At 44.7% G+C, this 27459-nt stretch overlaps 1 protein-coding gene and 1 non-coding gene across 2 annotated transcripts in view; both read left to right on the top strand.

Moving 5' to 3' along the window:
- LOC126284715 (unconventional myosin-XVIIIa) overlaps nucleotides 1-27459 on the top strand; it is a 1203577-nt gene that overhangs the window by 584318 nt on the left and 591800 nt on the right. The window lies entirely within an intron of this gene.
- On the top strand, nucleotides 16592-16667 carry Trnas-gga (transfer RNA serine (anticodon GGA)). Its single transcript has one exon. It is a non-coding gene; the product is annotated as a tRNA-Ser (tRNA).

The following is a 27459-nucleotide window of genomic DNA, read 5'->3' as shown; positions in this document are numbered from 1 at the left end:
GCGCTCTTCTATCCTTCTATCTTTGCGTTCAATATCAGCTGTTAGTCTTGTTTGGTACAGGTTGCACATACTTGAGCAATATTGTCCCAAAAGCGATTTTTAAGCAGTTTCGTTTGTACACCTCATTTTGCCACTGATCTGGCAACGAACCGAAGTTTCCCAATTGTCTTATGTACCACTGTGTGGTGACTCCATTTCATATCCGTGCAAATTATTAGACCCAAGCATTTGTTTGTTGACTGATTTGAATTGTGGCTCATTGATTTTATAGTCACAGGTTACTACATTTCCGCGTTTTGAGACGTACACAACCAGACATTTATAATCATTTAAAGCGTTGCCAGTCGTTGCACCACTTCGAAATCTTACCACGATCTCACTATCGCTTCTTTCACCTCTCGCAATGACGATGTGCAAACTACCAAGCTGAACCGTTGTTCGGATTCAAAGTTCATCTGTTGAACCTCCTATAAGTGGCTGAGCTGTCCTGTTCAGACGCCGGAGCAAGACAGGGGCATTTAAGGATTCTTGAAGGCCAAAGTATTTTCCGAAATCATGACACACATTCAGAGCGACCATGTCTGGTAGAACAATGTGATGTCCAAAGTAACCTCCAGCTGAGCTCTTCCTATCGCCACCAATTCGCCCATACGCTGACACGTGCCTAACATTTTACGCTGATGAACGGATGATGACTGGATGGGGAAGATCTGTCTTCCATTTGCAGATTCATCACCGTCGTTGTTGTCACGAGCGCTTGCAGTGTTTTTTTCCTTCCGAGAGACGGCGACAATGAGAGTTCGCGCGAGCGCACTTTTGTTGGCAGGCGTCCTCATCAGCCCCCGGAAATGAAGCAGGACTGTCGGCGGCGGTAGTGGGAGGCGGAGGTGTGGGGCGGCAGTGGTCGCCGGCTCCCAGTTGCCGCCTTCCGGAGCCCGGAAATAGCCCTCCGTCCCGCTGCACGTGCCGGTCCGCCTCCGCGTCGGGCGGGTTGCCTACCCGCAAGGGAACGCCTCTCACGAGCCCCGCAGGGCTTGGTATTTCGCCCGCTCTTTCGCAATATGCCACTGTATCATTCTTAAAGGGTACAGCAATCTTCAAAGCCGTGTTACTACACATCCGTTATCCCCATACTTATTGATGTACCCATATTTAGATGTTTTGTAGATCAGTATTGAATATTTAAGCTTCCTGTTCTTTTTAAGAATTTCATCGTCCTTTGCCCACTTTCTCGCAGTGTCATACTTCATTTTAACTATAGATAACAGTTGGAAACTTATTGCTACGATTGTTGCTCATGTGCTTTCGGATACTGCACAATGACTTGGATGCCACGCAGTAGTGACAGTTGACGAAGAAATTTCCAGGCATGGCAAGATCTTATAACTTACAGCACTGTCGCAAAAACTATAAATTGTGGCTGAAATTGGAGTATCCAGTAATAAAGTGACTAGTCAACTCAAAACAGTTCTTTTGCAGACATGAAAAGTAACAAATTGAATATATTTGTGAGCGTCTGAAAGAACAGACACCACATATATAATTACGACGAGGACGGCCGACGATCCCTTCAGTGCAGATGCACACCATCTCCAACCGTGCGGGTATCGGCGAAATGCCGCAAGTAATGAGGATAATACACAAGGGCCACTACGTTCGAATCTTGCTCCAGCACTAATTTTCGGCTTTCCACACATTTAAAGGCGGGGGGGGGGTTGATTTATTTTTTAGTACAACTCATGGACAATAAGTTCCCAAATGTAGAAATCGCATCCCAAGTGCCTGAAAATTAATAAAAAGTGTGACGTGGCCTCCCTGCCACGCCCACGTTTTGAAGCCGCACTTCAATACCAACTCAGTGAAGAACGATTCTGTGTTTTACTTTCAACCAAACGTGTGCGGGATACATGTAGAAGGCCGTGGTACATACTCTTTGGTTTTATAGCTCATCTTTGACTCTGTTCCGTATCTTACAAACAATAACAAACTAGCTGCATCATTTATGACGCAGCAATTCTTTTTTTGCCTTGTGATACTGACTGAGATTTATACAAGTGTTCGATTCTTCCTTCATTCAGTTATGCCACGATCACAAAAACGTTGGGGGGATGAAGGTATTAGAAATAATGGGATTGAAGATAGGAAATTTTACTCAAGACATCCTGAGAGAAATACATATACAGTGCGTGTCTACAGCTGAAAAGTCAATTGAAGAGCTGGTAAATGAAAGAAGGCAGGCAACAAGAAACCAGGAGAGAAGCCTTGAAGGGAAAGACGACCCAGAGTGCAAATGGGGTGGCTTCTGAAGAAGTGAAATAAGGAAAAAAGTTAAGTTGAACTTTAAATTGCGTTTCCGGAGAAGTTTGTTTTTTTAAAGTTTATGTACCTTTTCGTCTGATTCTATGAATACTAAAATTATGAAATTTTGTACACGTATTTCTCTAAACGTAATAAATGTTGTCTCAAGAGAAAATTTTGAAATTGTGATTGCAAGCTGAGATATGGGGCAAAGTGCTTGGAATTTTGCATGAATTTAAAATTGTACTTGTGGAATTATAATTAAAAATTATGAAAATTCTCCTATTTGACCTATTCTAAAACCTCACGAGAGAAGCTTACAACATATAAATAGATGAAGCAGATAAATTCTTGTAGAAATCTCTTGAATACTTTCGGAGAAAAAGGAACATACATTATTTTTTGAAAATAAAACTATATATATATAATCAGAGGTTTGTACATGTACGTGTGTTACTTTCATATAAAGCGTGGTACAAAATTTCATTGCCATATCTCCAAAAGTGTAGATTTGGTGCATTTTTGTAATAGTGTGTTTTTTTCATCAACGTCCCCCCTTAAGTCAGTGCCCACATGCAGTTAATGTTTTTAATTCCTTTGTGTCTTGAATAAAATTAAACTTGCCCTGACATTAGGGAAACTGACAATTTCACTCTGGAAGAACCTAGAAATCTCAGGGAAATCTTTTGATGAAACGAAGTCGCCACCCTGTTAAACCCCAATTTTGATTAAATACTGGGACGATAGCCTCAAGAAGAGCAGTTTGGATTTTTGTCACATATCAGAATCCATGTGAGGTAACACATCTTTGTCAACTGACTTAGAAGGCAAAGTAACGTGGCACTTCGTAAGTTTTTTATCTCTGTCCAAAGTTCATCATCACTCTATCCAACATGTTGCGCGACATATAACGAATCCCTTGCCCAGTGGTACCCTTTAATAGAAGCACAGTACGTGGCTTACTGATGTACACTTTTTTTGCAGCTTTTTGTCACTTTAGTGTAACTGTCTTTGAATAAAACTGTAAATTCTGTCCGTCTTATTGCGTGTTTCTTTGAGTTACCTTCTGTACTGTACTGTAGCAGTTCTTCCTATGTATGGACCAACTTTAATCGAGTTTGCTTGTGATATACCTTGCGAAAGTTACTTTCGTCCTTAGGTATTGCACACAAATGCAGTTGCTGTTATGAGGTCACTTGCTTCCATGTACAAACTGTACACCGATGGCACAGGGCCAAATATGGTTATACTACATCTGTGGTAAAATGATGGCAACGCAGGTTACGAACAGTTTACAGCTGGCTTCGGTGGCCGAGCGGTTCCAGGCGCTTCAGTCCGGAACCGCGCGACTGGTACGGACGCAGGTTCGAATCCTGCCTCGGGCATGAATGTGTGTGATGTCCCTAGGTTAGTTAGGTTTAGGTAGTTCTAAGTTCTAGCGGACTGATGACCTGAGATATTAAGTCCCGCAATGCTCAGAGCCATTTGAACAGTTTACAAAAATTTATTTATAGAAAATACACAAATACTTAACTGTAGTACGAAGAAGGCATGCGACAGTAGTTCTACGCTCACTCGCCGTGATCGCTCTTTAGTTCTGGTACAGTCCTGTAGTGAGGGTGCATAGTTTTGAGTCACTGGAACCATATTAGGGAGGACGGAAGTTCCAACACCCGTCCGGCCATATACATTAAGGTATCCCATGATTTGTTTTAGCTGTCTAGGTCAAATGCTAGTATTGTTCCTTCGAAAAGACACGGCCGTTTTCCTTCCCCAATACGAGCTTGTATTCAGTATGTAACGATCTCTTTGTCAACGGCACGTTAACCTCCAATCTTTCTTTCTTCATTATATGTGTCACCATTGTTCATCACTAGATGAACGCGTCAGGTTGAAAGTTCCTGTCACATTAAAACTGTGTGGTGGCCCCGGGACCCATAACCTTGTTTTCAAAATGAATCTTTCTCATTGTATTAGTGTGTGTTCCGTTCTGAATGTTCCTAGTATTTTGAAACTGTGTTTGGGACCGGTAGTCGATAGATCAGGCAGTATCAGCATTGAAATTTCCTGGCAGATTAAAACTGCGTGCCGGATAGAGACAAAAACTCGAACTATCAGCACTGTCTGCAGTAGGCAGGGTTCCGGGTTCGAGTCCCAGGAAGTTCCATTACAGTAGACACTCCGCTGCAGAAAGAGACATTCGTTCATGACTACATCATGTAGCCTAAACTTACACCACTACTCCAGGGTGAGTCAATGTTGTCTGATGGTTTTTGAATTTATAGTAGCCAGTCACATTTTCAGATATAGCAACTTATTTTATTTAAAAAGATGCAAAATGAATAACAGTTTACATCATATATGTCAGTTTTGACTTAATTATTTGTGGAAGATAATATATTCTAGGTACTGGCGCTCTTTTATGGCACACTCGTCGACCCTCTGTGCAAAGTTTGTCATCCCTCTAATATGCTACGGATGTAGCAGTAATCTCTCGCTCAATGGTATTCTGTAATTGAAGCGCAGTACGTGGGTTACTGATATACACTTTGTTCGTGAGGAAGGTCGACAAGGAAAAGTCACATGGGGTAATGTCTGGAGAGCTGGGCAGCCAGTCATCATCTGCTCTGTTGGGTATCTTTCTCCATAACCAATTTTCTTACTTCAGACATATATTTGAAGTGTGAGCTGTCGCACCATCTAGCTGAAATCAAACATTTCAACGATTTGTGCCACGGCGATGAAGTTCTGGGATGAGAAATTCACGCAATATGTCAAATATCGCTCAGAGATCACGATGACACCTCTCCCGTTTTATTCGAAGAAATAAGGCTCTATAATACCAATTTTCCCAAATCCAGCCCACACTGTAACTCTGTCGCACTGCTGTGGGCGTGTTGCAGTTGCTGATGTTTTTTTTTCTTACAGATCAGTTTATTACCACCGCCGTTTAGGTAAAAATGAGCTTCATATGCCAGTCAAATCACAATTCCCTGTTCTTCCTCCAACATCTCTTTCACTACATCAGCAAAACGCCTCACAAAATATTGAGGCTTCAACTCCTGATCAATACCAGTTTTGTAGGGATGAAAATATAGACAGTGTAAAATGCATCGAACGGAAGAATTCGATAACCCAAGATACCGTTCGGAACATGTAGCAGATCGGTTGGGTCTGTGTTGAATTGCACGATGTAAGACTTTAACGTTTTCGGGTGATGTGGCCGCCCTTGCACTGCCTCGCGTTTTTACTTGAATGCAGAATGTGTTTCAGGAAAGTTCTTAACCAATAGTAGAATGGCACTGCGGATTGGAATTGCACGATAACGTGGAACATTGAATTGGAGACAATACTTCCTGTGGCTGGTGGTCACAGATACTACATTGTAAAGAACGTCTCTACGATGTATAGTTGCGCAGCCCAACTCTCCAATGTAACTAAACTGCTGCTGTCCGTGAAAACAATGAGCCCAAGCACACCCCTCCACTATGCTGACTCACCCACTGCTACTCTAGTCAAAAACATCAGGTTACGCTGACTCACCCTGTATGTTTGCCATTAGCTATGCCTCAGCGATTTTCTTTAAAAAGAATCCCCGTGACATAGCAAATATTGTATTCGTTGTGTTTAACTGAAATGACATAGCGCCCCACTTATAAAATGTAACTTTTATTTCTTCCTGTTACAGGTAAGCCATCGGAACCAGTAGCGCCAGCTATTCCTAACTCGTGATCACTGACATCTATTCCATCACACGTTCACTGTAGTGATTGTTAGCAGTTGCGTACTGTCGTAAAAGGTAAGAAACTAAGTAAGTGAAGTTAGTCTACTATATATTCCAATTTTTTATCCGTGGGCGTCGTAATGGATTCAACAGTCAATAACACCCGCACTGATTAGTATTATGATGGTAAAGTTTTTGAGTTGAAATGTAGACTGAGGAACGTTACCTGAATGATAATGGTAATATCAAGGTACGCACAGAAATTAATGATTGGAAAACGTGTTGTGGTAAGGAAGTGATCTCTAATGACCAGGTAACCGATGATTTCGAATTCTGGCCTTGTGAATGTTATGCCAAGTCGCCGACGTAGTCAGGGCTAATGGAGGATCTAAGCGCTACTGCGCAGGTGTTTATAATTCAACAACTTATTAGTGTGTGAAGCACGCCTTCTGCATATCTACATATAATGCAACCAGGTGGCATAGCTGCCTTGGCACTGCCTGGTGCGCCACATGTGTGTGCTATACGAGCACGCAGGGGTAACGACGACGATCTACTACATTCGATAACATGCGTTCTCCTTTTGGTAGGTTTTTCACATCATCAAAGTCAAATGTCCAAGTTGATCAGTTTCCGTTCTACATGCACAGAAAGGATGCAATGAAATTGGTAAATTGCGCAGAGCTTACTGTACGAAAATACACATTGTAATCGTAGCTTATTGTCATCTGCCTTTCATTAAGGCCAGAGTAAGCGCCAAAAAGAAAGATATGGACTTTGCAATGTGGCGTAATCGACTACAAATAGTGGAAAATGTGGAAGTATTCTGTGTTTTGTACCAAAAAGAACTGTTTTAAGACATTTCACATGGAATAGAGGAATATGTAACCATTTTTTTCAGGCACATGAACAACACTTGTATTTTTAATGTAGCGACCATGCGACTTTTGTGGACAATGATACTTACATGCAACGTACTGTGTTATAGAAAATGCATGTATAAGTGTTCAAGTGACCATATACCTTTAATTTAAGTAACTTAAAATCTTTCGTCGCAGTATTTCTGTGCATGCCAAATAAAGTCCAAATGTGGAAATTTGCGTTTAGGTTACTTCTATAAACTGGAGCATCCGGAATTCTGTTCTAGCATTGCAAACGACAGCGAGTGGAATGGTTCTGTGATGTGTTCTGTAACAAACGGAATATCTGAAGCAAGTTTGCTATAATAATGGACTTGTTAATGATATTACTAGGACAAAACTATTTTTAATAATTTTGGAATGACATATCCTACTTAATGATAACCTGTACGATGAAATAGCCAAGATTTGAACTTGTATCGCCAGCGTGTTAGCCTTGAACCCTAACCAGTGCGCTACGCTCGCTCGGCCGAGAGATGACGAGTATACAGGTATAGGAGGGACGCTTAAGATTTCGACATCGATTTGGTTGGGAACTAGGAGTTGTTGCATCAAGATCCGTCAGCCAGTTACTCAGGACATGTCCCTCTACAACATACCTAAGGCTCATGAAAATGCATGATTAACGCATCTGATGGTCGCCTAGTGAGAGTGCGCGGATTCTGGAAGCGATGGCGGTTGTAGCTGAAACAATCAGTTTTTCAGTGCCAGTTTAACCATAACCAGGTGGTTAAAACAGCTTAAAATAACTGGTTTCTGAAGTAAAAAATTTTCGGTTTTTTATTCCTGTTTTCTTTAATGAACGTAGGAATCGAACAACGACTGATAAAATTTAACTCCTTCAGTTTAAAGATACATAGAATCCAAATATTAAATTAAATGAGCAAATAAAAGAAAACTCATTCCGTCCAACGTTATATGCTTTTCTCGAAAAGTGATAAGTGGTTGAATACTACAATAATCACTGGTATTCTCCTATAAATTCCAATTTTTGAAAACTCTTTAAAAATGATTATGTAATAATGATCGCAGCACTATTTGGACATTACGAATGGTCAGCGCTAAAAGGTGAAAACTCAGTTAGAAGAACTATTTTTCACGTTCGTTTTTCCGTTTGAAAAGCTACAAAAAGATAAAGGCGTACTACGTAGACACAGGCGACACATCAGCTACTTTCTGTTTTTATTGTAAACTACGAATGAATTGTTATTTCTTAAGTTTTCTCATTATTTGATGTCGCTCGTTTGTAGTGCCTCTTGTCACCCTTAATCTTTTAAAGCAATTGGGGTATTGTACTTCGTTGATTACCGCACTTAGTAAAACACTTCCAGTTTAGGGGTGGTTCCACTGTGTAATACAACTAAGTCGACTACAACAGCGTGAAACTACCATAAAATCCAGTAGGACAAGTCTGACTCACCGCATGTACACGCGTGCCATCCAATGGGCAGCGCCATGTAGTGGCTGGCTCTGAGCACTATGGGACCTAACTGCTGTGGTCATCAGTCCCCCGCCACGTAGTAAAAGGTACAGTATTGTCTAGGCACTGCCGTACCAATTCTTTTGTCATGTGTTTGTTGCCCGTTTCTGTCGGCATTGTTATTAAAATAGCAATTATCACTTTTCTCATTTTCTGTAATAATTCAGTATTTCAAAACAGTGGAAATTTTACAAATAAAAATTACTTGTTTTTTGCAAAAAGATTTATTTAAAAATCAAAAATTACACCGCTCATGCTATGGCTAATTGATATTTCGGTTCTGTTACTCAGTTATTCGTAAAAAATAAAAACCGCCTGTTATAACTAAAGCTAGACAAATCCTGGAAAGTTATTGAGAACTGAAACACGGATATTAGATTTTAAGCAGTCGGTTTCTCCCATTCCTAGGTTCTGGCCGCGCGAAGCTACAAAAACTTCTGAGCACGGTCGAAATGAACGTTTCACAGTGATCGTAATTTTGTCGACTTGTGCCAACACAGCAAACAACCTTCCGTTTCACAGAGCCTGGCTGTTCATCACCTATAACAGTAAAAGACGGTTAAGAAGCTGAAAGTCGTAGCGACAGAGAACTCTGTAATGTTGGCGTTGGGGCTGTGCGGCTGCTTTGTACCTGCGGCTTAACCGACCAGTGCGGAGGGCTGCGAATGGACTGGTGCCGAGACCCACAAGGAGGACAGCCTGTGACGCGTACGTCACAGCACGTGACACGGCAGGTCTTGCGAATGCCAGCATTTCTGTATGGGCAGACACAGAACCCAAATGAATGTTTCAGCAGCATAATTTGGCACCGCCTTCCTAAAACTGTATTTGTAGGCATGCATACAATGAAACTAGGAACTCATGATGATATTACATTTTATTATGGTTCAAATGGCTCTGAGCACTATGGGACTTAATATCTTAGGTCATCAGTCCCCTAGAACTTAGAACTACTTAAACCTAACTAACCTAAGGACATCACACACATCCAAGCCCGAGGCAGGATTCGAACCTGCGACCGTTGCAGTCTCGCGGTTCCGGACTGCAGAGCCTAGAACGGCACGGCCACCGCGGCCGGCTTATTGTGGTAATATTGGAAAGTGTTGGGTACTGAAAAAGCTGGGAATTAATGCTGGTGAAAATATGATCACTGGGCTGTAACATTGCGATAAAATGAGAATAGTCTATGCAGACAGGTCTGCATCTAATATGGCCAAGAAAGCAAGACAAACATCCAGGAAGGTGAAAACGAAGCTGGAGGACGTGCTAGAGGCCAAAGAAGGGCCATTATATGCTCAGGACAGTTTTAATTAATTGTAAGTAACAAATTTCAAAAGATTTTTCTTTAAAGTCAATTTCCCGCAAACTAAAATTTTCAGTACGTATGTCCCATTATATCAGAAACTACAATAGGTAAATGAATAAAATTTCTGAGACTCTGCATAACATAAAAAGCCACTTCTGGTACTACATTCATTAATAATCCACCATTAGGAAGTTCACAAAAATATTTTCTGCAGATAAAACTTAATATTTCTGTTAATAAATTTAAAAAACTATTTCTTAAAAACTATAAAATGGATAAAGTAGATTTTAGTACAGTTGACTCTATTATCATTATGTAACATACAGTAAAAATGTTACGGTCCTACATAAAATAGTTTTTTATTCAGAAATGGGTCATTTACATTCCTAAATTAACATGGGTTAGATAGGCAGAGTGTGGCCCTTTAAATCCGTGCAAATTCTCGGTGGCGATGTCAAAATTACAATACTGACCATTAAAATTACTTCACCAAGAAGAAATGCGGATAATAAACGGGTACTCATTCGAGAAATATATTATTCTAGAACTGACAATTTGGGTGCATATATACTGTGAGAAATCAGTACCCAGAACAACTCTGGCCTTGAACCGTAATAAAGGCCTTGATACGCCTGGGCATTGAGTCAAACAGAGCTTGGACTGCGTGTACAGGTACAGCTGCCCATGCAGCTTCAACGCGATACCACAGTTCAACAAGAGGTACTGCCGTATTGAGACGCGCCAGTTGCTCGGCCACCATTGACCAGACGTTTTCAACTGGTGAGAGATCTGGCGAATGTGCTGGCCAGGGCAGCAGTCGAACATTTTCTGTATCCAGAAGGCCCGTACAGGACCTGCAGCATGCGGCCGTGCATTATCGTGTTGAAATGTAGGGCTTCGCAGGGATCGAATGAAGGGTAGAGTCACGAGTCGTAACACATGTGAAATGTAACGTCCTCTGTTCAAAGTGCAGTCAATGCCAACAAGATATGACCGAGACGTGTAACCAGTGGCACCCTATACCATCACGCCGGGTAATACGCCATTGTGGCGAAGACGAATACACGCTTCCCATGTGCGTTCACAGCGATGTCGCCGAACACGGATGCGAACATCATGATGCTGTAAACAGAACCTGGATTCATCCGAAAAAATGACATTTTGCCATTCGTGCACCCAGTTTCGTCCCTGAGTACACCATCGCAGGCGCTCCTGTCTGTGATGCAGCGTCAAAGGTAATCGCAGCCACGGTCTCCGAGCTGATAGTCCGTGCTGCTGCTGCTGCAAACGTCATCGAACTGTTCGTGCAGATGGTTGTTGTCTTGCAAACGTCTCCATCTGCTGATTCGGGGATCGAGACGTGGCTGGACGATCCGTTAAAGCCATGCGGATAAGATGCCTGTCATCTCGACTGCTAGTGATACGAGGCCGTACGGATCCAGCAAGGCGTTCCATATTACCCTCCTGAACCCATCGATTCCATATTCTGCCGCGATGCCGCGATATGATAGACTGCAATCGCGATAGGCTACAATCTGACCTTTATAGTCGGAAACGTGATGGTACGCGTTTTTCCTCCTTACACGAGGCATCACAACAACGTTTCACCAGGCAACGCCGGTCAAATGCTGTTTACCTTTTCAGAGCACTCACACAAGATTGACGCCGGTGGCGACACCTACAACAAGCTGACATGACGAAAGTTCTCAACCGATTTCTCATACACAAACAGCATCATCTTCCTGTCGGTTAAATTTCGTGTCAGTAGCACGTCATCGTGGTGTAGCAGTTTTAATGGCCAGTAGTGTAAGACCTTTAGTCGGAGCCGAGTGTTCCCAAAGTGTGGCGGACAAGCCTTCTAGTGTGACGTCACAAGTTCGTTTCTGAGCCCTTGTATCCCTTTGGCCCCCGACTGGTGTGACGTGACGTGACGTGACGTGCAGGAGGTTTTCTCCGGCGTCGGGCTGGCACTTTCCCAGGCGTGTCTGCGCTGCCGGCCGCCACAGCCAGGTCTAGCTTTCTCCGGTCGCGACCGGCTCTGCGCCTGAGGCAGCCTCAGCCGCAGTGACGGCTAGCACGCCAGCAGGTGCGCGCCGCGACGCGCTGCCCCCAGCCACGCCCCTGCTGGCTGCATTCTGCTTTCTGGCCGGCACCTCTGTGGCCCGCGGCGCTGTCACCATCTGCCGTACTCCCTGCCCAGACGTCAGCTTCCTAAAGCAATAACACGCCTACAACAAAAGACACCATGAGCGTAAATAGCGACCTTGGAAACGTGCACTGTGTGATTAAACTCTACTTTCAAGATTTCCGAGCGCTGCTATGGACAAAACATTTCGAGAATTTTAACGTAGACGCCAGTGCTTCAATCGCTTGTTCGATTCTCGTTACTAACAACTTTTCTTTGTACTTTTACTTGAGTTCTGAATCTATTATCAAATGAACACCTTAATTAAAAATCTTGAATCGTAACTATTAATGAAAATAGGATTTCTGTTTTTGATTACTAATCACATGAAGGTGATAGGTAACATTCACAGTAAATTAAAATTTGGTACAAGAAGTCGAAACATGAATTAAAAAACAAAATTAGATTTTGTTTCAAGGGATTAAACTGTATTAATGATACACAGAATGTATAAAAATTTTTGATCGTTCGCCCAATAACATAAAATGTCTGACAGGTAGCAAAACAAATTTTAAATGTAACCTAAAATCATTTCTTATGGACCCACCCGGATAGCCGCAAGTGTTACCACACCTCTTCTGGGATGCAGAGAGAGACGCCGGCGCCGGATAGAATCCGGTCGGCAGGTTAACGATGAGGGCCGGGCGTGTCGGGCAGCCAGCAAGGAGTTTTTAGGCGGTTTCCCACATCCAACTAGGTGAATATCGGACTGGTACCCACGTCCCGCAGTCGTTACACGATTCGATGAACGTTCTCACACTGCGGGTCGGATAGCACTTGACACGTATAGGTAGGGTACAATAATTCCGTCCCGGTAGCATGGTGCGGGGATGGGGAGTGGGAGGAGGTCAACAGGTGCCCATCCTCTAACACCGCCAAATCTGGAATAATATGCCGACCCCTTGAGGACACGCCTTGAAGGCCAGGGAAAAGAAGAGCAAGACGAAGAGAAATAAATATATAATCCAAATGAAAGTAAAAAATAAGTAGTTGCTATTAACTAACATAAGAGAACCGCTGCAAACTCAGCTACCGCCGCGCATAGTGGCCTCGCGGTTTGAGGCGCCATGTCACGGATTGCGCGACACCTCCCGCCGGATGTTCGAGTCTTCCCTCGTGTGTGTGTGTGTTGTTCTTAGCATAAATTAGTTTAAGTAGTGTGTAAGTCTAGTGACCAATGACTTTAGCAGTTTGGTCCCTTGTCCCTTAGGAATTCACACACATTTGAACACTTTTTGAACTCAGCCACCATTGATTCTGTTAAAATATTCTGATTGCAGTGTATTTAACATACCTCGGGACTCGCCTAATCTTCCAGCTTAATTTTTTCCAGGATTCATATTTTTATTTCCATTTATTCACTTTAGATGTGCATAGAACTCCTTTTGGGAAATAGATGTGTGGTAACTAACATCAAAGTCCTAAAGCACTCCGTCTTCAGGCAACTAGTGGCTTGCCGGGACCATCCGACGGCCGTGTTATCCTCGGTGGAGGATGCGGATAGGAGGGGCGTGGGGTCAGCACACCTCCCTCCCGGTCGTAAGATGGTATTCTTGACAGAAGCCGCTACTATTCGGTCGAGTAGCTCCTCAATTGGCATCATGAGGCTGAGTGCACCACGAAAAATGGCAACAGCCTATGGCGGCCTGGATGGTCACCCATCCCAGTGCCGACCACGCCCGACAGCCCTTAACTTCGGTGATCTCACGGGAACGGGCGTATCCACTGCGGCGAGGCCGTTGCCTTAAAGTCCTAAAGGTACGAACAAAATCGAAGAGAGCCAGCCCGTAACTTCACCTTGCTACATTGAAAATGTTTTGTATAAAATGCACGGACCATAGGAGTCCTGTTCAACACGGCTTACACAGGTACGTATGTGCCGAGCAAAATTCTGGGTCATAAAAAGCTCTTACATAGCCAAAATAAGAGCCATGCGTGAAGTGTTTGACGAATTCTAAGCTAAAATTTTGCCAGTCCTATGTCTGTCTGGTCTTCCGTTATATCAGCAAAGGGAACAAAGCCGACTGTGCAGACAATTAATATCCATAACGGTATCTGAACGGAGGATCACTGAAAGAACGTCGAAATACAAAGTTCCTTCTTCCAAAGTCGTTTCGCTGAGCATGATCATTCAGCGGTTGCTCCTTTCAACCATCGCACGAACAATAAAATGGAACATACCTGAATAAATGGCCGCGGGATACAAAGTTAACTGAGATCACTGACGCTGACGATACATTTACGGTTGGACATAGAATATGCCAAAAAACTTACTCCTCTTTCAACAAAAACTGATCACAGGTCACTAGAGTAACGAAACTTTCCTAGTGATTGCAAAAGCACCGGTCATTGCGCTTTTCAAGGAGTATCGTCAAACACGCAACTGTACAACTACATCACTGACGACAGTACGTTGAAAATTTTAGAACACTTTCTAAACCCGCGTATTGTATTTCTGGGGACTGAAAATCTCCTCGACAGGAATCAACATGGATTTCACAGACAACGAACGTGAGAAACCCGGTTCGCTATTTTGTTAAACGAGACATAGTAATAGATAGCGACTCCGAGGTAAATCCTTGACTTCCGGAAGACGTTTAATACATTTCTGTACTGTCGTCTAATGAACGAAATAAGAGCGCGTGGGACATCAAACTAGATTTCTGACTGCATTCAGGAATTCCTAGCAACAGAGTACATCATGTCATTCTCAACAGAGGGAAGTCTTCAGACGCTTAAGTAATTTTGGACGTATCCCAAGGTAGTGTTACTGGAACATTACTTTTCACAGTATACGTAAATGATCTCGTGGGTAACGTCGGTCCCCCGTGAGGCTGCTCGCGGATATTGCTATTACAAGGAATTTGCAACGCTAGGAAACTGTAGCGAAATACTTGTAGGTTATTGATGCTTGGTGCAGGGATTGACAATTCAGCATCAAGATACACAAATCCAACGTGCCGCTCTTGAAAATGAACAAAGATCACTTACTGTATAGTTACAAAATAGCAAACAACTGATAGAAGCAGGAGGTGCCTCCATAGCCGTCGTTAGATCAGTACTTGTGTATTAGTGTGAGACCCTTACGAGGTAGGACTGTTGGAGAAAATGGACTAGATCTAATAAGGAGCAACGCATTTCGTCCAACATTCAGTTAGTAAGCGCGAAAATGTCAGCGAGATCATCATCGAACGCTGCAAGAGAGGCGTTGTGCATCACTTTATGGTTTGGTGTTAACATTCCAAGATGTGTACGGGCCACTCAATATATTTCTTCGTCCTACGTATAACCCGCGGGAAGACTGAGAAATTAAAATTAGAGACATTCGACTTCACAAGGAGGGCTACCAAGAACCCATCCGGCGCATCAGTCACGACTGCATCACGAAAGTAGAGGCGTGAGTGGGAGGGAGTGACAGTGGTATACTGGTATACACAAAGTACAAATGTAGGTATGGATGTACTAGAATTTGAATTACAACTGCTATCAGTTACACAGGCCAACGAAAAGATAATTTTTTAGTACTTTCTGTTAGGTTGTTGTTGTTGTTCTGCCCGAAGACTGGTTTGATGCACCTATTGACGCCAGTCTATAGTCTGCAAGCCTCATCATCTCAGCAGAACTACTGCAAGCAGACCCATTCGAACCTGCTTGTAGTATTCATCCCGCAGTGTCAAAAAATGTTTCAAATGGCTCTGAACACTATAGGACTTAACGTCTGAGGTCGTCAGTACCCTAGACTTAGAACTACTTAAAACTAACTAACCTACGGACATCACACACATCCATGCCGGAGGCAGGATTCTAACCTGCGATCGTAGCGGTCGCGCGGTTCCAGACTGAAGCGTCTAGAACCACTCGGCCACATCGGCCGGCTCCCGTAGTCTCCTTTCATAATACTACCCGCCACACTTCCCTGCGATACCCTAATGATAGTCCCTTGACGCTTCACAACGTGCCCTACCAACTGATCCCGTCTTTTAGTCAAATTTGTTTTTTCGCCAATTCCGTTCAGTACCTCCACACTAGTTAAGCGGGATACCCATCCTATCTTCGGCGTTCTTCTGTAGCGCCACATTTCAAAACCTTCCTTTGTCGTCTTATCTGAACTACTTACCATCCCAGTTTCGCTTCCAGATACGGCGACACTCCATGTAAATACATTCAAAGACGACGACTTCCTAGTAGCTGGATTTGTATTAGTTGTTAACAGATTCCTCTTTTTCAGAAATCCTTTTCTTCTTATTGCCCGTCGACATTTTACAACCTCTCCACTTCGGCCATCATCAGTTATTGTGCTGCGCAGTCGGCAAATCTCGTCTACTACCTTTAGTCTCTCATTTCTTAAAGTAATATCCGTAGCATCGCCTGATTTGGTTCGACTACTTTCCAACACCCTTGCTTTGCCTTGTTGGTGCCCGTCTTATAACGTCTTTTCAAGGCACTATCTATTCTGTTTCAATCTGCCAGTTAAGTTTCATATCAGCGCACACTCAGCTGCAGAGTGAAAATCTCATTCTGGAAACATCCCCCAGGCTGTGGCCAAGCCAAGTCTCCGCAATATCATTTGTTTCAGGAGTGCTAGTCCTGCAAGGTTCGCAGGAGAGCTTCTGTAAAGTTTGGAAGGTAGGAGACGAGGTACTGGCGGAAGTAAAGCTGTGAGGACGGTGCGTGAGTCGTGCTTGGGTAGCTCAGTTGGTAGAGCACTTGCCCGGGAAAGGCAAAGGTTCCGAGTTCGAGTCTCGGCCCGCACACAGTTTTAATCTGCCAGGAAAGTTTCATGTCAGTGCACACTCCGCTGCAGAGTGAAAATCTCATTCTGGACTTAACGGTCTAGTTTTATTTTGGATACACCGTATTGAATGATAACACTTCCAAGAGGTAACAGATGTTAACTGATGGAAGGAATATAAAGTTGGCCACCAGGACAGTTTGGGAACGATGAGAGGGGAAATGGGTCGTTCCTATTCAAATGACTTATATCGCCATTCGACTGAAATAATTTAGGGGTACTACTGAAGCCTTCAATCTGGATGGCCGTGTAGGGATTCGAATCCCTCTCCTCCGAACGCGATACCAGTGTGCTAACCAACGCGCACTCACTTGGTCGCAATCTGACATCACCTGGAATCAAACGACTCATGTTGTGATAGTTTTCTGTTTGGTATAAATAAACCTTCACCTCGCCGTACCTTCCATCCACCATTTCGTTGTGCTTTCCACACCAGACATTTTAACTACTCTGTTTTGCATTTTCTTGCTCAGACCTAGCGTATTTCCGCGCTGCATCTTCCTCAAGAGCCAAGAAAACTACCGTAGCATACGGCGTGCCATAGAGTTTGCCTCACTAACCTGTCCTTTACCTGCTACGGCTTCTTCGTGGATATTCGTTTTTCCACTTCTCCATTTGGTACCTTCTGTATCTACGTACAGAATCCGCAAGTTCCAATAAGGTGCATGGCAGAGGGTACCTTGTCCCACTGCTAGTCATTCCCTTTCCTTTTCACTAATGGAGTGACGGGAAACGACTACGTATATGCTTCCGTGCGAGCCCCAATTCCGTGCTCGATTTTAATGTTTAGCAGATTGTTTGTTCATTTCTGTTACACCTCATTATTCCCGTCGTTTCTCTGCTTACCTTGCCATAAATCCATTGCTGAAAATGCTTTCCTGTTCGACAGTTTTTATAGCAATTATTTACTTCAAGTTAGAGAGATACACCGCGTCCCGATGTGTCCCCTCGCATTTTTATTCCTGTTCTGAAACTTCGATTCAGTAGCTTAATTGCTCCTGCGATATCTACATCACACAATAGTGACTAGTGCAAATAATAATTCGCATTACTAAATTGCATACTTATAAACACGAAGCACCTAGTTACCGACTTCCATTATCTTTACGATCTTTTTGTGCTAGTAGGTACTGTAAGTTATCCTCAGAGAACAGCCTTTTGTTCATAGCTGTTGTCGGCACGTCCTTAGCCTATCGCTAGATAAAGTCAACTTAATAAATAAACCAGCGATACCGCTGCTAAACGATCCTCAGATACAAACATTATATCACCCGAACAAGCTGGGGTAATTACGCCAAGCCAGTGTAATTTGCATAATTACAGCATGTTGGTGCAGCTTCCTGCAGAACATTGTTCCCTGTCTGTTTATTAGGTAGCAACTACAGCCAGCTACAGCATCATTGCCCAGTGAGCTTGTTTCAGTACTTACACGGCAGACAACTTAATTATTGCGATTTACTCGATCAGGTTTTTTGGGGTGGAAAACGACGTTTTCTTCCTTTTCCCAGACTTTTGTTTACTGTCTATCAGAAAACATGCTTTATTCACTTCTATAATAGTGTACTTTCTGTCAAGTTTGGTAGTTTAGTAGCCTTCTTTCATGGTCATCCTTTAAAGACTGTTTTGAAACGATTGCTATGCGTCCGAGTTTCGTATTAATTTTGCAAGAATTTAGTCTCAAAATAATTGACATCATTCATACACAATATTCCCTCTCTACTTCTCGTATATTTGCTCTAGATCAGCGAATTTGGGAGAAAATGTTAGAAACGTGGAACAGATCGTGAAAACTGTGTGTGTGTGTGTGTGATCTCTGCCTCTTTGGAGAAATCATTCCTGGAAAACTAATTGTAAGCTCCTTAGTAAAGAGGAATGACTGCAAACATAAAGTAACAGGTAATCATCTCTGAAGAAGGCACTGAAGTGTTCCAAGACGATGAGGTGACTCACCGTACGTCATGTGCTCAAACAGTTCAAAACTTAGAGGCTACACAACGAGCGGTAGTTACGACACTGAAATCGAGGTGGGTCGCACATGTAGCAAGACATAATGATGGCAGATTCTTTTCTGGATTTCTCGTGATAAGAAAATACTTGGACGACGGCGTCGGTATCGTTCTCGCTTCCCGCGCCCGGGTTCCCGGGTTCGATTCCCGGCGGGGTCAGGGATTTTCTCTGCCTCGTGATGGCTGGGTGTTGTGTGTTGTCCTTAGTTAGGTTTAAGTAGTTCTAAGTTCTAGGGGACTGATGACCATAGATGTTAAGTCCCATAGTGCTCAGAGCCATTTGAACCATTTTTTGACGACGGTGTAAAGGAGGATGGATTAATGACATTAACAAACAAGCAGAGCAGTTATATCTGAAAGGAATGGAGAAGTCAGGAAGAGTCCTGTATACAACATTGGATGATAAACTACTTCTGATGATCATGTGGTGGTGGAGGTGCTGATGGTTGTGGTGGTGTTTCGATTGATTTTTTTCCGTCAGCTATCACGTACATCATCTGATCAAAAGTATTCGGACACCCCAGTGTATTGAGGAACTAACCATTAAATTTCGTGAGAGGCGGACCCGTCATTGCAAAAGAAAGCCGAGAGCATTTTATTGTCAGTAGAGAGGCAATGATAGCAGAATAGATCGGATAGGAGCACTCAGTGACTTCGAATGTGGACTGGTCATTGGATGTCACGTGGGTAACACATCCATCAGGAACATTTCTATCCTTCTAATGCTGCCCATGTCGGTTGATGAGACTGTCATATGGAAACGCGAAGGAACAACCATAGATAAACCAATACCAGGCAGCCTTCAATCTCTGACCGACGGGGATGAACGATCATTGTGGAGTGTGGTTATGAAAAATCGCATGAAATGGGCGGCAGGCATCACTCGAGAACACCAAAGTGCTACCAGCAATCCGTGTAGAGGAATGACTGTGCCAAGGGAGTTAAAAAGAATAGGATGCAATGGTTGAGAAGCTCCACATAAGCCAGACGTTTCTGTAGGCAGTGCTAAGCGCTGCTTGATGTGGTGCAGAGAACTACGCCACTGGACAGTGAATGACTGGAAACGAGAATTACGGAGTGACTGGGCATGTTAGTCAGTGCCAGTCCGATAGAAGGGCTTGAGTTTGGCGAATGCCTGCAGAAAATTATGGTTCCAATGGCTCTGAGCACTATGGGACTTCTGAGGTCATCAGTTCCCTAGAACTTAGAACTACGTAAACCTAACTAACCTAAGGACATACCACACATCCATGCCCGAGGCAGGATCCGAACCTGCGACCGTAGCGGTCGTGCGGTTCCAGACTGTAGCGCCTAGAACCGCTCGGCCACAACGGCCGGCGCAGAAAATTACCTGCCATTATGTGTATTACCAGCAGTGAAATACCTAGTAAGTGGTCTTACGGTGTGGCTATTTTTATTATTTTTAGGTTGAGGTATCCTTATTGCACTTGCGGAAACGATAAATTCGTAAGGATATGAACAGATTTTACAGCATTTTGCACTGCATACAGTAGTGTAACAGTTCGGAGACGATGTTTGTATCAGAACTATAATGTAGACTGTAATAAATCAGCATCTACGGCAGACTCGTTTAGTGGACGATAAGATACCTGAAATGGACTGGCCTGCCCAGAGTCCCGTCGTGAACCAAATGGAACACCGTTTGTTATGTGTTACGCCATCGGCCGCTCTCTAGACCGCAGCGTCCATGCACCTCATTGAAAGTGTCACCAGCAGGGTTCAAGCCGTCATAAAGGTTGATTATATACTCGCAGTGTAGTTCATCTAGTCTCTAGACATCAAACCTCATTACGACTAAAAACAAATCATCTTAGTTTAGTGGTGCTGTGAATAAAAACCTGTGGCTGGAACTCTGCACTAGCGGTGCACTGATGATGTCTCTTCTACCCTTGCAACCGGGCAACTCTTTGTGCAACAGTGAGCGACGAACGAAGGCGTGCATCTTTGCCATTAAACCTGATCCGTGGACAATCCTCATTGGGAAACGGGCCGCGCGGGGTAGCCGCGCGGTATGAGGTGTTTTGCTACGGTTCGCACGGCTCCCCCCATCGGAGGTTCAAGTCCTCCCCCGGGCATGGGTGTGTGTTGTCCTTAGCGTAATTTAGTTTAAGTTAGATTAAATACCGTGTAAGCCTAGGGACCTATGACCTCAGCCGTTTGGTCCCATAGCTACTTACCACAAACTGGGAAACGGCTGGAGAAGAACCGGCGTTACCTTCTTGCAGTAATGCGTGGACAAGGTACTTTTGTGAGCATGCTGCGACATACGCCACAAGTCCCCATTCGTCGTGATCATATCTCCGTCGCAGTTCTCTCATGAATTTATTACACAGCGCCAATGTCGATAACGCCGAAGTGACGTATGAGGAGATCCTCGTGAGAAGTTTGCCTTTAACGTCAGGGTGACAGTAAAAACCATTTTGGCCACAGCGCTATTTCTACATTGGGGACTCGGATTGAGGACATCGAAAATGCAGGCACTACGCGGCACGACGTCTGTGATTGACATAAGCGTTGTATTTGGTCCAAGTTGTTGCCACCCGCTCTACCCCGTTCCGAGTAATATTCAGGCTCCAATCGAAACTTTTCTTTGGGTCATGAATTAACGGACCATTTTGATGCGGGCCGCCATGAATTCCTTTCTTGTGCCAACTCCTTATCTCACCGTGGCACTTACACCAAACGTTCTTCGTGGCTCCCTATCACACGAAGCATTTCTCAATATCGTAGTACATGTTCTGTCGTCCTGTTCCGTCTTCCAGTTATTGCTTTTCACATATTCCTTTCCTTACCCATTGTGGAGAGATCATTTATGATCTTTCCGGTTTCCTCAAGTCTGTAATTCATTTACATATAATGATACCTCTAGACATATATTTTCAGAGATTTCTTTTTGGAGCTTCGGCTTAGAACATGCTGGCGGGGAACTTGCCTGGAGCTTGTGCTAGGGTTTGTGTCAATATCCCGTAGAATCCTGACCCAAATCAGGTGTGCGCACAGTCCAACACGTCCCTGTGTCTGAAAGGACCCATGATCACTCAAACGTCCAAAAAGGGCTTGAAATGTTGTGTGATGTGGTTGGTGCCTGTGAGGGTACTTGTTTTGGTATAGCCGTGCTGCCTCTCGACCCTTTCCATCTGCTTGCCCATACACAAAGACCATCTCGGCTTGTTCTCGACGTGAATACCGGACCATGCTGCTGCGTCAGTCACACAGCCTGTAACACACAAGGAACGCACAGTGCTTAGTCAGAGAAACTCATTCGTCAGCGCCATCTATCATGCCAACGTTTCCGGACTCGTGTTCATAGGACCTTTTTTAATCCATTTCCAGTGAGCAGTCCATCCATGCAGTTTATTAATTTATTAATGTTCATTCTGTATAACAAAGTTTTGTGATTATATCAATACAAAAGGTTTACATTGCATACAAGCTCATATATTGTACTTACTCGACGAAAATCATTAAGATCGTAAGGAACGCCGGACGCGAGTCCTACACACAAATGTCAGGTATGTCTATTTCGGGATAGGGTAAACAGCAAGAAGTGGCGATGAAGAGAGATTCGTCGTTTTATCCATCTTTTTGATTTGCAGCTACTTTTACTGGCCGTGTTTTCAATTAAAATTGATGGATGAGAGGTCCGCCAGTTATGCAAAACACCGTTTTCCTCAGTACAAAAATGTTCACACTGAAGAATAAATGAAAACGAAAACCCACTCATGATGGCACAGTGGTGCCGAAACACGTTCGGGTACCGAGAAAAATTGTGTTTTGCATAACTGGCAGACATCACATCCAAAAAGATTCGTCGTTTGTTTATTCACAATACTCCACCTGCCGAAATCGGATGCAGTGAGGCAGAAAATGGTCACGGTACCCAGTGACACTGATATGTCGGCACCGGGCTTCTAACGGCACGTCTTCTGAGATGAATATGCATCGGCCAACAGGCAGTTCGCCGTTGACATAGCGGAGAAAACGAGGTCTGCGCATTTCTTCCGCCGGGACAACGGCGCAGCTTCTCGAGCTATTTGCATGGATATGGCGGCGGAGCGTGACAAAATAGTCGTAACAAAGGAGGCGCGGGCCCTATAACCTACATCACCCGCTATGGCGTCCTCTGGTTTACGAGTGCAACCCGAAAAGATCTCGACCCCACAGGAGAAAGACCGCTTCTCTCCGCGCACCTGTTGTTCGACGTCATACTCTTTCATTCAGTGCACGGGCTTTTAAGTTTTAGTATCCGTTCTTCAAACCTTTGTTGACATAGGTCTTGCTCTGGGACTTACCGATCCTTTCATCTCCACAATTCTACATTGATGTGAAAGTAATTACTGATTCCACGGTGGCACGAAGTCCACTTGGAGTTTTGCGTCTGCCGGCCGTTGTGGCCGAGCGGTTCTAGGCGCTTCAGTCCGGAACCGCGCTGCTGCTACGATCGCAGGTTCAAATGGCTCTGAGCACTATGCGACTTAACTTCTGAGGTCATCAGTCGCCTACAACTTAGAACTAATTAAACCTCACTAACCTAAGGCCATCACACACATCCATGCCCAAGGCAGGATTTGAACCTGCAACCGTAGCGGTCGCTCGGTTCCAGACTGTAGCGCCTAGAACCGCATGGCCACTCCGGCCAGCCCTTAGTTTTGGGTCTACACCTACATCCATATAGGTATTCTGCATGCCACTATAGGTGCACAGCTTGTATGGTGATCGAACCTACATCTACATCCATACTCCGCAAGGCACCTGACGGTGTGTGGCGGTGGGTACCTTGAGTACTTCTATCGGCTCTCCCTTCTATTCCAGTCTCGTATTGTTCGTGGAAAGAAGGATTGTCGGTATGCCTCTGTGTGGGCTCTAATCTCTCTGATTTTATCCTCATGGTCTCTTCGCGAGATATACGTAGGAGGGAGCAATATTCTGCTCGACTCCTCGGTGAAGGTTAGTTCTCTAAACTTCAACAAAAGCCCTTACCTAGCTACTGAGCGTCTCTCCTGCAGAGTCTTCCACTGGAGTTTATCGTCTCCGTAACGCTTTCGCGATTACTAAATGATCCTGTAACGAAGCGCGTTGCTCTACCAATAATAAATTTAGCACCATTCTTTAGAATCGCAGTGGGGTATATAATTTCGTAGAAATGACAAAAGTAGTGACGATCTGTTATCCCCAGAATTCTTAACTCCTGTTTCTTCTTCAGAAAAGTGTCATCAGTGGTAGAAATATTCAGCCTACTTACCTGGGCCAGTCGCATTAATGTGTCCACCCCCAATGTTTGTTGTCAACTTGCAGTAACCACTGACAGACAGCAGGTGGCAGCACTAGCGGTGGAAGGTATATAAAGTGTGTCGGGGGCACACGGAAAACAATGATGTCGTTGTTGTAATGCGGAAAGGGAGCAATTGACCTGACGTCCAATATGGCGCGATCATTGGCTTTTGCAACAAGGGTGGAAGCATTTCCGAAATGGCTAAGCTTGTAAAGTGTTCTTGTACCGCCATGGCATAAACCGCACATGGCAAAACAGCCCTGTGCAAAACCGGCGCTGAGGCAACTGTAGCGCGCCACGGTCCATATATGACAAGGATGAACTATGGCTGCCAAGACGGGTACGGGAGAACAGACTTGCGACTGTTAAGCGATTGACCGCCCAGGTGAACCAAGGTGCTACCAGCCGTGTCTAGTGAACGACCGTTCAGCGAACGTTGCTGCGTATGGCCAGCGGCAGCATATGCCTGGTTCATACACCCATGCTGAGTGCTGTTTATCGGTGACGAAGGCTGTAATTTGCACGTCCACTGAGTAGCGACGATCACTCCAGACGTATCAAATTTTATACTCCGTCTGAAGATGGTCGTTGGCGTCTACGGCATGAAACGTCTAAAGCCAAACAAGCAGGGCAATGGCTCTGAGCACTATGGGACTCAACTGCTGTGGTCATTAGTCCCCTAGAACATAGAACTACTTAAACTTAACTAATCTAAGAACATCACACACATCCATGCCCTAGGCAGGATTCGAACCTGCGACCGTAGCAGTCGCACGATTCCGGACTACGCGCCTAGAACCGCGAGACCACCGCGGCCGGCTGGAACATAATGTTTTAGTAAATGTCATCTACCAGCAGGGTAATGCAACCTGTTACACAGCTCGCAGTGTACGTGCGTGGTTTGAAGGGCACCATGATGAGTTTGTCGTACTTTCCTCGCCACCAAACCTCCCGTAGAGCATTTGCGCGCGAAAGGCCAAGGTCCCGAGTTCGCGTCTCGGTCCGGCATCCAGTTTTAATCTGTCAGGAAGTTTCATATCAGCACACACTCCGCTGCACATTGAAAATGTCATTCTGGAAACATTCCCTAGGCTGTGGATAAGCCATGTCTCCGCAATATCCTTTCTCGCAGGGCTTGGCCGCGCGGGATTAGCCGAGCGGTCTATGGCGCTGCAGTCATAGAGTGTGCGGCTGGTCCCGGCGGAGGTGCGATTCCTCCCTAGGGCATGGTTGTGTGTGTTTGTCCTTAGGATAATTTAGGTTAAGTAGTGTGTAAGCTTAGGGACTGATGATCTTAGCAGTTAAGTCCAATAAAATTTCACACACATTTGAACACATTTTTTTCTCGCCGGAGTGCTAGCTCTGTAAGATTCGCAGAAGAGCTTCTGTGAAGTTTGGAAGGTAGGAGACGAGGAAATGGCAGAATTGAGGCTGTGAGGACGGGTCGTGGGCCGTGCTTCAGTAGCTCGGATGGTAGAGCACTTGCCCGCGAAAGACCAACGTCCCGAGTTCGAATCTCGGTGCGGTACACAGTTTTAATTTGTCAGGAAGTTTCATGCGGGGGCACACTCTGCTGCAGAGTGAAAACCTCACTCTGTTCCCGTATTTAAATCCAGTCGAAAATCTGTGGGACCACCTCGACCTGGCAGTTGGCGCTAAGGATCCTCAACAGAGATACCTGGTGCGGCTTTCCACGGCACTGGAGTCTACATGGCTCCCCATACCTGTCTGCACTTTCCAGAACACCATTGTCTCTCTTACTGCACGACTCAGAGGGATGAGCGCTGCAAAAGGTTTGGTGGCCACATTAATGTGACAGGACAGTGTACATTCCAATGCAGTTGAAATTGTGACGGGTTTCTGAAACAGTGTATTATTAAACTAGCAGCTGAGGGCAAGACAGGTCAGTAGTTCATGAAAAACTGCATTCTTTACATATAAATAAACGTGTAATTTCTTCACTTGCGTGGTTGCTAAGTTTTGCGTGTTAATAATATGTCTAAATACTTTCCTCGTTGTGTGCCATCATTTATCAAACTCTCCTTTCGGCATCTCAAACATTTCATAAGGTATGAGGATATTTCGTTCTGCCTTTATCATTTGCATTTGTGGGAAGAACTGTGTGGGAATCCATTTTCTTGAGACTGGAAACATACACTCATGCTCATAAATTAAGGATAATGCTGATACATGGTGGAACAACGCTCTGGTGGGCGGTGTGCGGGTTTAAATCACCTCTGGGTATGACCGTGCGGTGCATTTGACCTGCGGTCGTCGCATGGTGGCGCTGGCAGCAGTCCACATACACAGAGGTGTGTCGGTGCATATCAGAGCACGGTGCAGCGAGTAAGAGTGCAGATGTTTCCAGACGTGCTAATGATGTGTTGAAAATAGATGAAAGAACACATATTGATGACGTTATGAGGGGTAGAATACCAGGGCGACTGGAGGCTGGTCAAACACAGCAGGTCGTAGCATCGGCTCTCCGTGTGCCAGAAACTGTGACCTCAAGATTATGACAACGATTCCAGCAGACAGGAAATTGTCCAAGCGCTACAGTACAGGGTGTCCACAGTGTACAACACCACCAGAAGACCGATATCTCACCATCAGTGCCCGCAGACGTTCACGGAGTACTTCAGCTAGCCTTGCTTGGGACCTTATTGCAGCCACTGGAACAGTTGTCTCCAGACACACAGTCTACAGAAGACCGAACAGACATAGTTTATTCGCCCGGAGGTGTGCAAGGTGCCTTCCACTGACTCCTGGTCACAGGAGAGCTCGTAAAGCCTGGTGTCAAGAACACAGTACGTGGTCATTGGAACAGTCGTCCCAGGTTATGTTCACGGACGAGTTCATGTATAGTCTCAACACTGATTCTCGCCGGGTTTTCATCTGGCGTGAACCAGGAACCAGACACCAGTCCCGTAATGTCCTTGAAAGGGACCTGTATAGAGGTCGTGGTTTGATGGTGTGGGGTGGGATTATAATTGGTGCACGTACACCCCTGCATGTCTTTGACAGAGAAACTGCAACAGGTCAGGTATATCGGGACGTCATTTTGAATCAGTATGTCCGCCACTTCAAGGGTGCAGTGGGTCCCACCTTCCTCCTGATGAATGGTAACGCACGGCCCCACCGAGCTGCCATTGTGGACGAGTACCTTGAAACGGAAGATGTCAGACGAATGGAGAGCCCTGCGTGTTCTCCAGACCTAAACGCCATCGAGCACGTCTGGGATGCTCTCTGTCGACCTATCATGCACATCTTCAAACCCCTAGGACACTACAGGAGCTCCGACAGGCACTGGTGCAAAAATGGGAGGCTATACCCCAGCAGCTGCTCGACCACCTGATCCAGAGTATGCCAACGCTTTGTGAGGCCTGTGTGGGTGTGCACGGTGATCATATCCCATATTGATGTCGGGGTACATGCGCAGGAGACAGTGGCGTTTT

Source organism: Schistocerca gregaria, chromosome 8 (assembly GCF_023897955.1).
Source record: "Schistocerca gregaria isolate iqSchGreg1 chromosome 8, iqSchGreg1.2, whole genome shotgun sequence".
NCBI lineage: Eukaryota > Metazoa > Arthropoda > Insecta > Orthoptera > Acrididae > Schistocerca > Schistocerca gregaria.
This window is presented reverse-complemented; position numbering and strand designations above follow the sequence as displayed.